This window comes from Muntiacus reevesi, chromosome 22 (assembly GCF_963930625.1).
Source record: "Muntiacus reevesi chromosome 22, mMunRee1.1, whole genome shotgun sequence".
NCBI classification, from domain to species: domain Eukaryota; kingdom Metazoa; phylum Chordata; class Mammalia; order Artiodactyla; family Cervidae; genus Muntiacus; species Muntiacus reevesi.
This window is the reverse complement of record NC_089270.1, coordinates 43,978,483-43,994,117: the sequence shown is the minus strand read 5'-3', so window position 1 is coordinate 43,994,117 and position 15,635 is coordinate 43,978,483.

Sequence of the window (15,635 nt, the reverse complement as noted above, 5' to 3'; positions counted from 1 at the left end):
GTAACTAAAAGTTTATTTTGTCCACTGAAATCCATTTTATTTGTGTGTCCCATTGTCCTAGTAAAACTTGAGTGAGGAAATCAAAATGCATGTTAAAACAGGGGTAGATTTTGCAGATCTGGCTGGCTCTCATTAACTCTTGATTTGTATATTTCCACACATTGGTTTCTGTCTCCAAAACCATCCCTCCCTTTCTCCAAGTCCAGTTCATCACCAGGACTGGGCTTCATGATCACACTGGATTGTCATTATCCTGCTCTTTTCTGGCACCTGTCAAAACCCTGAGATGGCTTTTTAAGACACTAAGTTCACTTGTGGCCATCCAGGCAGAGGCAGGAAGGCCTCCTGGTGTTTGCAGATCAGACTATTCCCTGAATCTTGGTTTCTGGGCTCCTGCTTCCTGCCTGTTTCCCCTTGAAGGAGTCCCATAGGGCCATGGACTGTAGGATGCAGTTTCCACAACTCAGGGGCTATCAAGACTCTGGGTCTTGGGTTTTTTGATGACCTCTGGGGCCCTATCTTGCTGACTTCCCCCCCTCTTTCCCCCCCTCCCTTCCCATTCAGGTGTTTGAAATGACAAGCTGCTATTTATTTTGCTCCATTTCCCACTTTTAACAGAAACCAGTAGCTGAAGATACGCCAGGTGGTCCTGTTGATAAACAATGAGTTCTAATACAAGATTTCCTCCTGGAACGCCAGCTTCTTTTTTTCTGGCAGATGACCGAGGTGGGAGGAAACTTGGCTCTGTCTTCTAGACATTTTTCCTTTGGCAGCTTGTCTCCATTCCCCACAGAGTGACAGAAGAAGGGGAGTGGTACGCTGGCCATGCAGGAGTTCCTGGGGCTATTTATGGTGGTGGCTAACAGTCTAACCTTACTCAACTTACTGAACTCCTGAGGTCAGGCCACTTCCCAACTGAGCGGCTGGTCTTAAGGTGGCCCCCATTTGACTCTAGGATTCCCTGGTGATACTCCTTCATCTGCCACAGCTGTGAAAAATCCAACCTTTCGATCTCTTGCACCTTCCATTAAAGTATTTCTTTTCTCTCTTTCTGGATACAGTAAGTGCTCAATAGACCTTTTTGAAAGCTCACTGAACTCTACTTTCTATTTTTCCAGCTTCACGAATATTCCATTATTGAAGAATTAATGCATCAGCCCAGTAACTGACGTCCTACTTTCTAAGTTCCTTGAGTGAGAGGGGAGTGTGCTGGAGGCTGAAGGTCTGATGGAGATCAGTTTGGTCACGTGTGGGCCATGTGGCCTTGGCTAGTTACTACAGACGCAAGAAGCATTGATCGAGTGACTGTGGATCAAGGATTGTACAGGGCATGAAAATAAAGAAATGAAATGCAGTATGCCTGCATGCAAGCAGTCTAGAGGGCTGAAGGACATGAAACAGCACTACTGGCACAACATGATGGAACTATGTGATTCCAATGGCATGGAGGTGAGTGAAGGGCCAGTCCAGCTGTTGGTAGGATCGGCAGCCAGCGAAGTCTTCCCAGAGGAAATTGCACTTTGGCTAGGTCCAGAATTATGAATCAGCCATTCAAGGAAGGGGAAGAAGCATACTTCTGGCATACAGAACAGAATATACAAATTCAAAAACAGAGGCACACAGATGGCCAATAAGCATATGAAAATATGCCCAGCATCACTACTTATTAGAGAAATGCAAATCAAAATGATGAGGTATCACCTCACACCAGTCAGAATGGCAGTCAGTAAAAAAATTGACAAATAACAAATGCTGGAGAGGGTGCAGAGAAAAGGGAATCCTCCTCCACTGTTGATGGGAATGTAAATTGGTGTAGCCAGTTGGAAAACCAGAAAGCAGATTCCTCAAAAACTATAAATATAATTGCTATTTGATCCAGCAACCTTGCTCCTGGGCATGTATCCAGACAGAGCTATTATTTGAAAAGAAAAGATTCATGTACCTTCATGTTCACAGCAGCACTGTTGACAATAGCCAAGACATGGAAGCAACCTAGATGTCTGCTAACACATGAATGGATATGACAGAAGGTATGTATATGCATTGGAATATTACTCAGACATTAAAAAGAATGAAATAATGCCATTTGCAAGAACATGGATGGACCCAGAGATCATCATACTAAGTGAAGTAAGTAAGAAAGAGAAAGACAAATACCATATGATATTACTAAAATATGAGATACATGAACTTATTCACAAAACAGGAACAGACTCACAGATGTAGAGAACTGATTTGTGGTTACCAAGAGGGAGGGTTGGGGGGGGATGGATTAGGAGTTTGAGATTAGCAGATGCAAACTGCTATGTGTATGTATAACTGAATCACTTTGCTATACACCAGAAACTAAGACAACACTGTAAATCAACTATACTTCAATAAAATACATTTTTTTTTTTAAATGGGCAGAAGTTATCAACGATGGTTCAAAAAAGCTGGGACAAATGTCATGGCAGAATGGTAGACGATGAGACCAGAAGGTGAGGCAAGGTGATCTGTGTTTGATTTTTACCCTGAAGATGGTGGGGAGCAAATGAGGGTTTAAAAACAGGGGTAGCCTGATCAGGCATGCATTTGAAAGTGCTCACTCTGACTAAGGAAGAGAAAACAGTTGAGGGGGTTAAAATCCATTTAGTGGCGTCTTCTGTGTAGAAGCAGCTGGCAGCCTAAGAGGAAGACTGTAGGGGCCAATACAGGACAGAGGGAATGAAGAGAAGGATGTTGATTTGAGAAGTGTTTAGGAGGTGTAATTAATTAAACTCAGTGGCAGCTTAGCTGGGTGAGGGCAGAAGAGAGGATAAGGGATCTTGGATGACTTTCAGGTTCCTTTCTCAGGCAATTGAATATCCAACAATGACACTCATATAGCATTTCTTTTTTTTTTTTTTAATTGGAGGATAATTACTTTACAGTATTGTGATGGTTTCTGCCATATATCATATAGTGTTTCTTAATAGAGGTGCTAGTGGCATTTTGGACAGGAAGATTCTTTATGTGTGGGATTCTCTTGTGCATTCAAAATTGTTAGCATCTTTGGCCCAATCCCCTAAGCTCCAGTAGCATTTCCTAGTTATTTTGACATCTAAAAAGTGACTCCCCACATGCCCTTGAGACCCTGAATACAGAAGGAAGAATGAATTGGGGCTGGTGAGGTGGAATGAGACCAGTTGGGAGGACACTCAGTTTGAGGTAATAATTAAAGCTCCCGTGTCTTCACCCAACTATCTCCTTGTGACGTCACTCAAAGCCACTCCAACTAGAAAGATATCTTGAATTGAACCAGCTCAAGTCTAAAGACTCCTCTGTCACACAATTTGCCCTGTTTCATTTGGCCCCCACTCAGCGTGGTGTGTAATGTGGTTTCCAATGTTCACGTGGGTGGGAAGTTTTATGAGAAGCCCATGCTCTGGGCTCAGGTTATAGAACGGGGCTCTGTGCTGTTGGGTCTCCCGTGACTCTCTGCACCCATTGCCCACATCTCTGTTCTCCTCTGTGCTCCTGGAGGCTGAGGTCTGCAAACGCCTAAACCCAGAGTCACGTCTGGCTGCAGCTTGGTTTGGCCAATAGGCGGCACCAGGACAGAGACCGGAAGGCAGAAGAGAGAGACCGGAAGGCAGAAGAGAGAGACAGGAAGGCAGAAGAGAGGCCGGGGCGTCTTCCCTCGCTCGCCCTACCCTGCCCGCTCTGATTCTGGCTGCAGTGGCCCCGGTGCTGCGGATGTAGCTCCTGTCAGACCCCTCTCTTCCATGCCTCAGGCTCCAGTAGCACTGTCTCCCCTCTTCCTGCTCTTTCATGTTAGAAGACTAGCTCACATCCTTTTTAATTGCAAATCCGTAATTAAAACGTGCAGAAGAGACTGACGCCCAGTTCCTCTCCAGCTCCCACATGCAGACATTTAAGGCACTTCATTGGCCACCTTTCATCTACACTTACCTCTGGGTCCTTATAGTCTCCTCTTTAGGGCATCTGCCAGCTGCGTTGAGAGTCTAGCAAAGAGGCCCCTTTGATGCTACATGAGACCCCGGCCTTCCAAAAGACAGATGCCCTGATTGGAGTGATGGCTCATCTGGTCTGAACAATTTGTCTCTCTGAAAAATCGTTGGCCCAAATCAAACTACATAAAAATGCATTCCTATAATTCCAGTGCAGAAGACTTAGTGACCCAGTAGTGTTACCTTAAGTTCGAAGTTTCTAGATAAAAACGGAAAACAGCATGTTGACCATCCTTGAATTACTATATTAAAACCCTTAAAAAAACTTAACAAGATATGTAAAAGTCCCAAAGAAATGACAGGTTTAGAAGACCTCAGAGGTCACCTTAATTTTCTCATGTTTCTGTAACTCCATTTTGTAAAAAGGTAGGGCATTAATTAATCAGTCTGGTGGTAATAGGAGTTATCTAGACCTTGCCACTCAGAGTGACCTATGCACTAGCAAATCAGCATCTCCCAGGAGCTTGTCAGAAATGCAGACTCTCCATCCCCACCTCCCAGACCTGCTGGATCCAAACCTGCACATTTAACAGGTTCTCAGGTGACCCCTGTGTACACTGAAATCGAAGAAGCACTGATCTAAAAGAGTTCTCAAACTATCTGTGCTGAAGAAATAGAACTTGGTGGTTTTTTCCCCCTTTAATCTGTTGTGGATTGATGCATTTGAAAATGCAATGAAATTAAATTATAAGAATAATGAAATAAGGCAGAGACATATAAATATAAAATACAAACCCAAACCTTTATTATTAGATTCTAAAGACATGGAGTTACTCAGTCAACTTGCTCTGAAAGTCTCTAAATGATTCACACTAGCTGTTTATCTGGATTCCTCACCATTGACCAATAACAGGTTCATGGATGATCAATACACAGTGGACCACACTTTAATTAGCTCTATTCTATTTTATTGTCATTTTACAAAAGGGAAAACAGAGGCCCAGACAAACAATGTCCTCAAGGCGACACAGCTGATTAATGAAAAACACAGTATTGAATTTTACATCTCCAAAACTGTTCCTGATATACCTTATTAACCCTAATAAAAGTTTTAAATACTCATAGAGAACATGATTAAGGTCAGGTATAATGTTTTACAAGGATTATCTTGCAGTCACTTCACATACTTGTCATTGAGATTCTGTCAATGCCCTTATTTTATGGTTGAGGAAACTGAAGTTTAGAGAGGTTAATACCTAGACCAAGTCCCCTTGGGTAAATAAGTGATGAAGTTGGGGTTTGGACTCAAGTTTAACCACAAAGTAAACATGCTTGTACCAGTCAGAGTTCTCCAGAGAAACAGAACCAATAGGAGAGGTGTGTGTGTGTGTGTGTGTGTGTGTGTGTGTATGTGTCTTAAGATTTATTATAAGAAAATGACTCACTCAATTACACAGGTAGGCAAGTCCCCAGGTCTGCAGAGAGTCAAAGGCTGAAGACCTACGAGAACCATGTTTAGTTCCAGTCTGAGTCTGAAAGCCTGAGAACCAAGAGAGCCAATGGTGTAGTTCCATTCAAAGGCTGGCAGGCTTGAGACCTTGGAAGAGCCAGTGCTTCAGTTTGAGTCCAAAGGCAGGAAAAAAGCTGATGTTCCATCCAAAGACAGGCAGACAAGAACTTGCTCTTACTCACGGAAGGGTCAGCTTTTCTGTTCTATGCAGGCTTTCAACTGATTGAATGAGGCCCACTGACCTCAGGAAGAGCAATCTGTTCAACTCAGGCTACCAATTCAAACCTTAATCTTATCCAAAAACATCCTCACAAACACACCCAGAATAATGTTTCACCAAATATTTGGGCAACCTGTGACCCAGCCAAGTTGACACATAAAATTAACCATCACAGTGTTTAACCACTACCCCACTCTACCTCCTGTCTCTACTCTGTTCATGAATTATTAATTGTGGATACAAAAGCATCAGTTACACAAATCTCACAGACCTGGGGCTGCAGGCCATCTATTTTACACTAAAATAATATGCTGACCCAAAGTCCCTTGGGGCATCTGCAATTAAGCAAAGTTTTCTGCCACAAAGTCTCTATCAGTCATGGTCCTCCTTTTATTTTAAGGAGCTGGCATATCCAAAATTCATGTGGCCAGTGGACCGGAAACCCAAGTAAGAGCTGATGTTGCTGTCTTGTCTTGAGTCCAAAATTTGTTGGGTGGGCAAGCAGGCTGGAAATGTTTGTAGGAGGTAAAGCTACAGTCTTGAGGCCACATTTTTTCTTCTCTGGAAACCTCAGTTTTTGCTCTTAAGGCCTTCAACTGATTAGGTGAGGCCCACTGTGTATCAGGGTTTCACCTGTGGCTCAGCTGGTAAAGAATCCACCTGCAATGCAGGAGACTGGATTCAATCCCTGGGTCAGAAAGATCCCCTGGAGAAGAGACAGTCCACCCACTCCAGTATTCTGGCCTGGAGAATTCCATGGACTGTATAGTCCATGGAGTTGCAAAGAGTTGTACATGACTGAGTGACTCTCACTTTCACTGTGTTATTAAGTGTGACCACCTTCATTTAAAGTCAATTGATTATGGATATTAACAACACCTACAAAGTACCTCCACAACAACACCTGGATCATTGTATTTATTTTTTGCCAGAGCATTTAACATCCCCAAACACATTAGACAGAGGCTGCCCTTGTGGCTCAGGGGTAAAGAATCCCCTTGCAATGCAGGAGACACAGGAGATGTGGGTTTGATCTCTGAGTTGGGAAGATCCCCTAGAGAAGGAAATGGCAACTCACTCCAGTATTCCTGCCTGGGAAATCCCAGAGATGGAGGAGTCTGGGAGGCTACAGTCCATGGCATTGCAAGAATTCGATACAACTGAGCAACTAAACAATGACAACAAACATATCAGATAATTTGTTTATTTATTATGCTATTTATTGTATTCCCCTCTCCTTTGAATTTATAAAAGTAAGGAATCTTCTGTTTTGTTCACTGATGTGGCTTAAATACCTAGAATGTTGTCCGATGTTCAATAAATATGAGTCGAATGAATGAATCCAGGTTTTGCCACTTAATAAAAAGTAATAGCCAACAGATGAATTATTTAACTTCACTGAACAATTAAAAGCAAGCAAATGAGCAAAAATCTGTCTCTTAAGATTGTCATAGGACTAAAGGAAATAATGTTTGTGAAGTGTCTGGAATATAGAGAGCATTTGATAAGTGGTACTTTTGACTGTCACCTCTTCCTGTTGTTCATTCAACAAATAGGGGATTACAAGTAGGGGCTTACAAAGCCCCAACTGTGCATCAAGCACTGGTCACTGAAGGTATCACAGAGTGTAAAGGAGTCCCTGACCTCTGGAGACTTACATTCTAGTGTGAACAAATGTCCTGCCCTAGATAGCTAGCTTCTACAGTTTTATTCTATAAACCCATGGCTTGTATTCTACAAACCCATGGCTCTATTTCATACCCAGGCTCGTGGACAAGGTCATGCCTCAAGGACATGATGGGCATCTATTTCAAAGCTCAGCACTTCTTCACTGTCGAATGCTTTGCCACACAGATCTTGCTTCTCTGGGGGGTTGCAGTATGTATACTTGGGCTTCACAATGACGGATCTCAGCTGGGATATATATACTTGGGCTTCACAATGACGAATCTCAGCTGGGATATATATACTTGGACTTCACAATGACAGATCTACCCTGAAGGGTCACGGTAATTAGCATCACGTCTGAAGCTTCCTTGAGAGTGGGCTTATGTCACATGTGAATTAAAAAAAAAAAAAAACATGAAATATCATTAGGGTGGGATGAAAGAGAACTTTCCAAGTAGGTCTAGTCTGAAAGATGTTGATTATTACAATTACTGCTCTAAGGAAGATGATAACTACCATTAACTACAGGCTGAACAGACTTTTGATGCTTTTTATAACACCACCCCCAACCTCAAACACAGTGGCAGATGCAGATGTCTGGTTGTAGGGATGTGGGTGAACCCTGAGGACCTACAGAGCACGGCCAGGCATCCCCGCAGCAGGGGTTCTCAACCTCACTTGCACTTTAGAATCACCTGGAGAGCTTTTAAAATTCTGGATGTTCAGGCTGCAAGTAAATCAGAATCTCTGGGGGTGGGATTCAGGCTTCGGTCCTTTTTAAAGCCTCCTGGAACTCTCAACATGTGGTTGAGATTTAGAACTACACCCTTCAAGGCTCTAGTTCCTGCTAAGACCAGGGCTTCTGAAACTTTAAGAGTACCCAAGTCACCCAGGGATTTGCTAATGGCACAGACTCTGGTTCAGTAGCTCTGGTGCTGAGACTCGACATTTCCAAAAAGTTCCCAAATAGATGCTGAGGCTGCTAGTCAGCATTTACATTTTCAGTAGCAAAACTATAGTCAGTTCTAATCCAAAGCAGACCCTGGAGGGTAATTCTGTAACTAATTGAGGAGCTCGTGTTGATTCTGGAGAGAGTGTGGGATGGTTCCAAAAATTATAAAGAAGTCTAAAAGCCTTCTTAAACCACATCTACTGCCCTGAAGTCTGCAAGCTGGCTTAGTGCTGAAGTGGTGCAAAGTAATGATCAAAAATGTGAAACCTGGAGTTAAGCTATATGTGAATTCAAACCCTGTTTCCCATCTCCAGCTGTGCATGTGTGAGCATGCTAGGTTGATTCAGTCGTGTCTGACTCTGTGGCCTTATGGGCCATAGCCGGCCAGGCTCCTCTGTCCATGGAAGAATACTAGAGTGGGTTGCCATTTCCTCCTCCAGGGGATCTTCCTGACCAAGGGATTGAACCTGCATCTCTTATGTCTCCTGCATTGACAGGTGGGTTCTTTACCACCAGTGCCACTTGGGAAGCTGTGTGGTGTGCTATGCTTAGTCGCTCACTCTTTGAGACCCCATGAACTGTAGCCCGCCAGGCTCCTCTGTCCATGGGGACCCTCCAGGCAAGAATGCTGGAGTGGGTTGCCATGCCCTCCTCCTGGGGATCTTCCGAACCCAGGGATCGAGTTGGGGTCTCCTGCATTATAGATGGATTCTTTACCAGCTGAGCTATAGACTGTAACAAATCACCTAACATTTCCATGCCTCAATTTCTCCATCTGGAAAATGAGTGTGTTAGCAACACCTACCTTATATCCTTGTTATAAAGATTAAATGAATTAATACAGATAAGACACCAAGAACAGTGCCTGGAAAACAGTAAGTGCTCATCAACTGTTAGGTGTGTACTTATTAGAGTAGAAAGGTATAGATTTGGGGATCAAGGCAGACATGAGTTCAAGTCCTAGCTTAGCTACATAACAATTATGTGACACTGAGTAAGGAATCTATCTCCTCTAAGCCTCAATGTTATCATCTATATGTGACAATAATGCCTATTCCACAGACTCTTTGAAAAGGTCAAAATGATACGTGTAAAGCACACGGCACATAGTAGGTTTGAATATTTGTGCCTCTCAAAATTCATATGTTGAAATCTTAACCTCCGGTGTGATAGCATTAGGAGGTGGGGTCTTTGGTCAGAAGAGTGGGGCCCTCGTGAATGGGGTTAGTACTCTTATAAAAGAGACCCCAGAGAGCTCCCTGGCCCCTTCCACTCTATGAGGACACAATGAGAAGTTTTTAACCTGGAAGAGGGCCCTCACTCAACCAGGCTGGTGCTCTGATCTTGGACTTCTGGATTCCAAAACTGAGAGAAATAATCTGCTGCCCACAAGCCCCCTCAGCCTGCAGAATACTGTTCTGACAGCTGAGCAGACTCAGACCGCAGGCATCACTGAGCAGTGGGCGCTGGGGAGCGCTCAGGCCTGGACATACTTCATGGTGGGGCTTCTGCTGTGTGACTCACTTTTAGGGCGATCACCTCTCTGGGTCTCCATTTCTTCATCAGCAGACTCGAGATGAGGAGAAGGCAATGGCACCCCACTCCAGTATTCTTGCCTGGAAAATCCCATGGACAGAGGAGCCTAGTGGGCTGCGGTCCATGGGGTCGCTAAGAGTCAGACACAAGTGAGTGTCTTCACTTACACTTTTCACTTTCATGCAATGGAGAAGGAAATGGCAACCCACTCCAGTGTTCTAGCCTGGAGAATCCCAGGGACAGAGGAGCCTGGTGGGCTTCCGTCTATGCGGTTGCAGAGTCAGACACGACTGAAGCGACTTAGCAGCAGCAGCAGAATCGAGATGACAGCAGTGCAGCTAGGAGGAGACATGAGTACGCATGAAAGGGTTTAATCAGTGGCAGAGTTAACAACTGCAAATATAAGGTTGTAATGTGGTAAAGATATTTCTCCCCAAACCTCCACTCCAGAGAGAACATAAAGTGAGACTCGTGCCCTGGCACCCACCAAACACTTTCCCAAAGTCCAGCTTTCAACAATATGGGAAGTTGACACAGGTCACATCTCACTTGCCACTTAAGCCTGATGACACTGTGAAAGAAATGTCATCTCTCACTAAAAACAAAAACCCCTCCTGCCTTGTCTATGGGAGTTTCTCTCTGACAAAGCTCCTCCCCTCCCCTCTGCAGCGTTTGGTGGCACTCTTAGTCAGGACCCCTCCAAACAACCCAAGTCCATTAAGGTGGGAGGAGGAGGCTGTGTGCTTAATGGGTGTTGAGAAGCAAGCTGGGTAATGCTCTCTAGAGGGAACCCCCAGGGGGGCGAGGTGGCACCCAGGGCTGCCAGGCCACTTGTCTCAGCTAATAAAACCTCCCCCACAGCCAACCCCTGCGCCCAGCTCCTAAGTGCCATCTGGCACCCGCATCTTGAGATCTGCCGCTTCTGTTTGTGCTCCAGACAGCTACAGCTCACTTCCATGTGGCAGCATAAGTGTATTGACATTTTTCATTGGATTCCACTTTCCAGAACCGAGAGAGACAGGCCTGGCAGGCGCGGAGGGCGTGCTTCGTTGCAGGATCCCGCCCAGCCGCTGACACTGGGGATTACTTCCCTGTTCTGTCACCCTTTGGCACAGTTACCTCTGCTCCGTGCTAATGACAATCACTGGCTTGTGCTTCAGATAAGGAGAAGACAGGGTGGTTCGGAAATCTCTACACTCCATGCAAGCTTCTCTCTCTAGGACAAAAGGATGCAACTTTTGTAAATGTAATTCGTGTTTCAAGAAACGCCACAAACATGTATATATGTGTGCATGTGTGTGTGTGTGTATGCATTAATATCTACATGTATACCCATATATGTGTGTGTATCTCTATTTCTATATATCTACATTTCTATATCTATCCCCATATGTTCCTGTTAAAAATACTGTGGCATTATTTGAGCATGTATCTGTGCATGTGTCAGCATGTTCTCATACGCATGTCTGTGTGGATAAACAGCATATAAAAATACAGGTTATTTTCCCACAAACTGCATCCTGGTACTGCATTAAGCAACAGACTCAGTTTCCACTGCAGTATTAAGACTCAGCTCTTTGTTCCCTGGTTCCCAATGAAGGGCTAAAAAATCTGCTCAAAAAGCCAAAATGTTTTCCCTCTCCATTTAAACTCATTGCAGTCCTGTTTGTGAGAGTCTCAAATGAGATTTTAGCTAAAAACAAAACAAAAAACAAAAAACTTGACTCAGCTTTTGCAGCCACTGCACATGTAATGTGATAAAGGTATTTCTTCCCAAACCTCCACCCCAGAGAGAACAGAAAGTGAGACTCATGCCCCGGCACCCACCAAACACTACATAAGCCAGAAAGTTTCCCCAAATCACCTCATTTGTTCAGGTGTTAGCCATTGTTCCTTAGTCTTTTTTTTTTCCCCACCACATACCATTGTTTTGAAAGCGAGCCTGTGGTCAAAACAATGCATCTTCTATAACTGGGATTTTCAAAGAATGAATCTCACCCATGTTATCAGGGGCTCTCATTTGCTGTGATCTCATAGTCAAATAATAAGCCTTGGAAGTAGCCAGTGAATCATGCTGCTTTGGTGGCAGGGTGATGACGACAGCTATGACATCTGGAATCGACTAAGACAGGAGACCAAGGAGGAAACGTCTGTGGGTGAACAGGAGTTTACTAGAGAAAGGAAAGAAAAGGACCTTATCAGTGGGGAAGAATGGACGTGGTTTTCTGTAATGCCCACCGTGTCTCAAACAATTTAGTCATTCAATAAATATTATCCGAGTTGAATTGAAAGATCTCTATCAACCTAAACAAAGGCAAAGATAGCATTCAAATTTCCATTAAGGAGCTACACTTGCAAGGAAGGATAATGAGGCAGAATTGTGTCCAAATATGCTTGACTTTGGATTGACCTTCCTGTCCCAGATACTGAGGATGAGCCAGCAAGAGTCTGCTGTGAAGCAGGAAGACAATGGATCGTAGAAATTAAGAGCTGGAAGGAAATCAGATGAGGTGCCGTGAGCCCAGGATATGAGTAACTCCCAAGAACAAGACAGATGGCTCCCACCCCAGGGCTTTTTGACTTGAAACCATTTTGGCCTCCCTGTGCTGATATGTGTCTGCGCCTTCTGAGGACCTAAAAATGGTGGCCAAGACCTTCTTGGCAGAGGTCAATCAGTTCACTTAAGTAAGAGAAAAAGCCAAATGGAAGCAGTCACGTCCTCGCCTTGAAAACAGAAATAAAGGGTCAGAAGAAATCTCCACAAGTCATTCGAGGCAAGGACTCTTTAGTGCTAATAGTAAGAGGCATGGTATGGGGAAATGAGCATGATCACATCCCACTGGGAGGAGACTACACTGGTGAGATATTTCTGAAGGACAGCAGAGCAATAGGTATGAAAAGTCTTCAACTTTTGCAGATCCTTTGACCCAGCTAGAATAGAATTGACCCAATTATAGGATTTCATTCATAGGGAATAAACTATCAGGGCTTTGCACAAGGCTATAACTAAAATAGTATTAATTCTGCTGTTGCTTCTAACAGTGAAAAATGGAAACAATTTAAATTTTCTCTTACAGGGATTGGATGAATAATTAGTACATAGACAAACCAAAATCTTAAGCCGTAAGTAAGTTGATGTATAAAAATATTAATTAGCAGTGAACTGTCCACGCTATGTAATTCAATTTTTTTTAAGTTATAAAACTACACATCTGGTGTGATCCCATTTTCATACAATGCATGGGTAGAAGTACACACACCTAAAGACTGAGGGTGGTTATCTCTAGATGGAGGGATAATATATGACTCTCATTTTCTTCTTTATATTTGTTTTTAATGTCTGAGTTTTTTATAAACATGTATTATTTTAATTATGTTTAATATGAGTAAATGGTAAATCATCTGTTTCTGAAAACTTTGTAGCTGATTGCCTTATTCTTTGGGGTGGAGATGGGGGTTGGGGAGGAGGAGAATAAGTAGAGATCAAAATCACCTTTTAAAATTAGTATTATTGTACATTATAATATTATATATAGCATAATACTATATTTTATTGTCTATAATATACCATGTATAATAATGGCACCCTTTCTCCTATCTAACACAGTGTCTTTTATGGCTTTTATTTGCTGCACTTTCTCAGCCTTCTCTGCTGTCTCCTTTTCATTCCCCTTGATCAAGATCCTGTACCATTGACTCGGTTGTCCCATGACTCGGTTCTTGGGCCCTTCTTTTTTCCCATCTACACTCACTTTGCTGCTGATCTCATCCAACCTCAAGGTTTTAAATATAATCTCTATGCTAATACCTCCCTAATTTATATCTCTATCCCTGGATTCCCCTGCCTCCCCCTGCCCCAAGAACTCCAGGCTCATAGATTTCCCTCCCTACTCAGCAACTTTACTTGGATGTCTAGCTTAACAAGTCAAAAAAGCAAGTTCCTGCTCTTAGCTGCCAAATCTGCTTTTCCTCAGTCATCACATCCAATGATGGCAACACCATTCTTCCAATGGCTGAGGACAAAAATTCGGTGTCATCCTCAATTCATCTGTTTTTCTTATATTGTGTATTTAATCCATCAAGAAATCCTGTTCACTCTGCCTTCAAAATGTATTCACGTTCTGACCACTTCTTATCCTCTGTGTGGCTGTTACCCTAGTAAAAATCACTATTATCTCTTGCCTGGCTCCTGGCTAACTGGTTTGCCTCACCTACTTTCAGTCTGGTCTTAATTTAGCAGTTCCTCATTCCTCTCTGAGAGTGAGCCAAATCCATTACGACAGCTTAAAGATCCTGGATGATCAGATCGCCTTCTCTAACCTCATTTCTTTCTTTGCTCCCCCTCTGTGGCAGTTTGAAAACCTGGTCTTCAAATTCTTTGACGCTGTTTTTATTTAGAGGCCAGGGAGCTCTGTCTCTTGCTATTGATCTGGCTTCAGTGACTGCTAGGCATAAGGTTATGTGCAGCAGCTTCCACTCACTGCCCTTTAGGGTATTTATTCAACGGACCCGGCCACCATGGCTGAGAGAGCCTAGGAGGCTATAGAATGTGCCGCATGGACAGAAACGGAAGACTCCAGCCAGCAGCCCCTCCTGAGCTCTCAGCCGACAGCCAGCACCTACGCGCCAGCTATGTGAGTGAGCCTTCTTCAAAGTGGATGCCCCAGCCCTGCACTGATTCTCCCCAGCTGACACCACAGGGGAATGGAGACAAGCCATCCCCACCAAGTCCTGGTCATGTAAACAAAAAGATGATTGCTGTTGTGGCCATTATGTTTCACAGTGGTTTGTTCTACAGCCTTAGAGATTGTCCCACTGCAGCAGCCTCACCCGCCCATGTTTGCCTCTCTATCCTCTTCGCTGCTCCCTGACCACACAGACAAGCTTGTCTCACGGCTTTAGCACTGGCTGTTTCCATCTACATCCCCATATTTACACGGAGGCCTCGCTCAATCTTTCCTGGTAGCTCAGCTGATAAAGAATCCACCTGCAAAGCAGGACACTCCAGTTCAATTCCTGGGTGGGGAAGATCCCCTGGAGAAGGGATAAGCTACCCATTCCAATATCCTTGGGCTTCCGTGGTGGCTCAGCTGGTAAAGGATCTGCCTGCCATGCGGGAGACCTGGGTTCGACTCCTGGGTGGGGAAGATCCCCTGGAGAAGGGAACAACGGCTACCATTTCCAGCATTCTTGCCTGAAGAATCCTACGGACTGAAGAGTCAGACACAATTGAGCAACTTTCACTTTCACTCACTCATCTCCTTTAGGTCTGCAATCACTTGCTATCTTTCCAGTAAGACTTTCCCTCCCAAACTGGCAAACCAAACATGTTCTCCCTAGTGTCTCCCTTTTTCCACTTTATTTTCCCTTGCTAATCATCACTGTCTAATGGACTAGATGATTTGTTCATTTATATTGTTTGTTGCACATCATAGCTTTAAATATCATCTCTATACTGACTACTAGAAGATGAACTCTGTGAAGATAGGAATCTTTGTCTGTTTCATTCCCTACTGATTCCTAAGTGCCTAGAACAGTGTCTCCCATGTAGTCACCTCTCAATATTTGTGGTTCTACTGTAGCCATGTACTAGGATCTGTTTCCTCTGAGGTCTGACCATCCCTCTCAAGCTGTCTCCTCTCTGGGGCTCTCTGTCTTCCTGCTCCATGCTCTCCTCCCTGCCAGACCAAAGCAGCAGCTCTGCTCAAGTCTCAGACCATCGGAGACTCTGGACAAGCTACTTCCTGCACTAGAAGGACGTGCTCCTTCCTGGGCACCAGGAACCTTCTTTATATCAGATCCTGTGTTCATTCCACA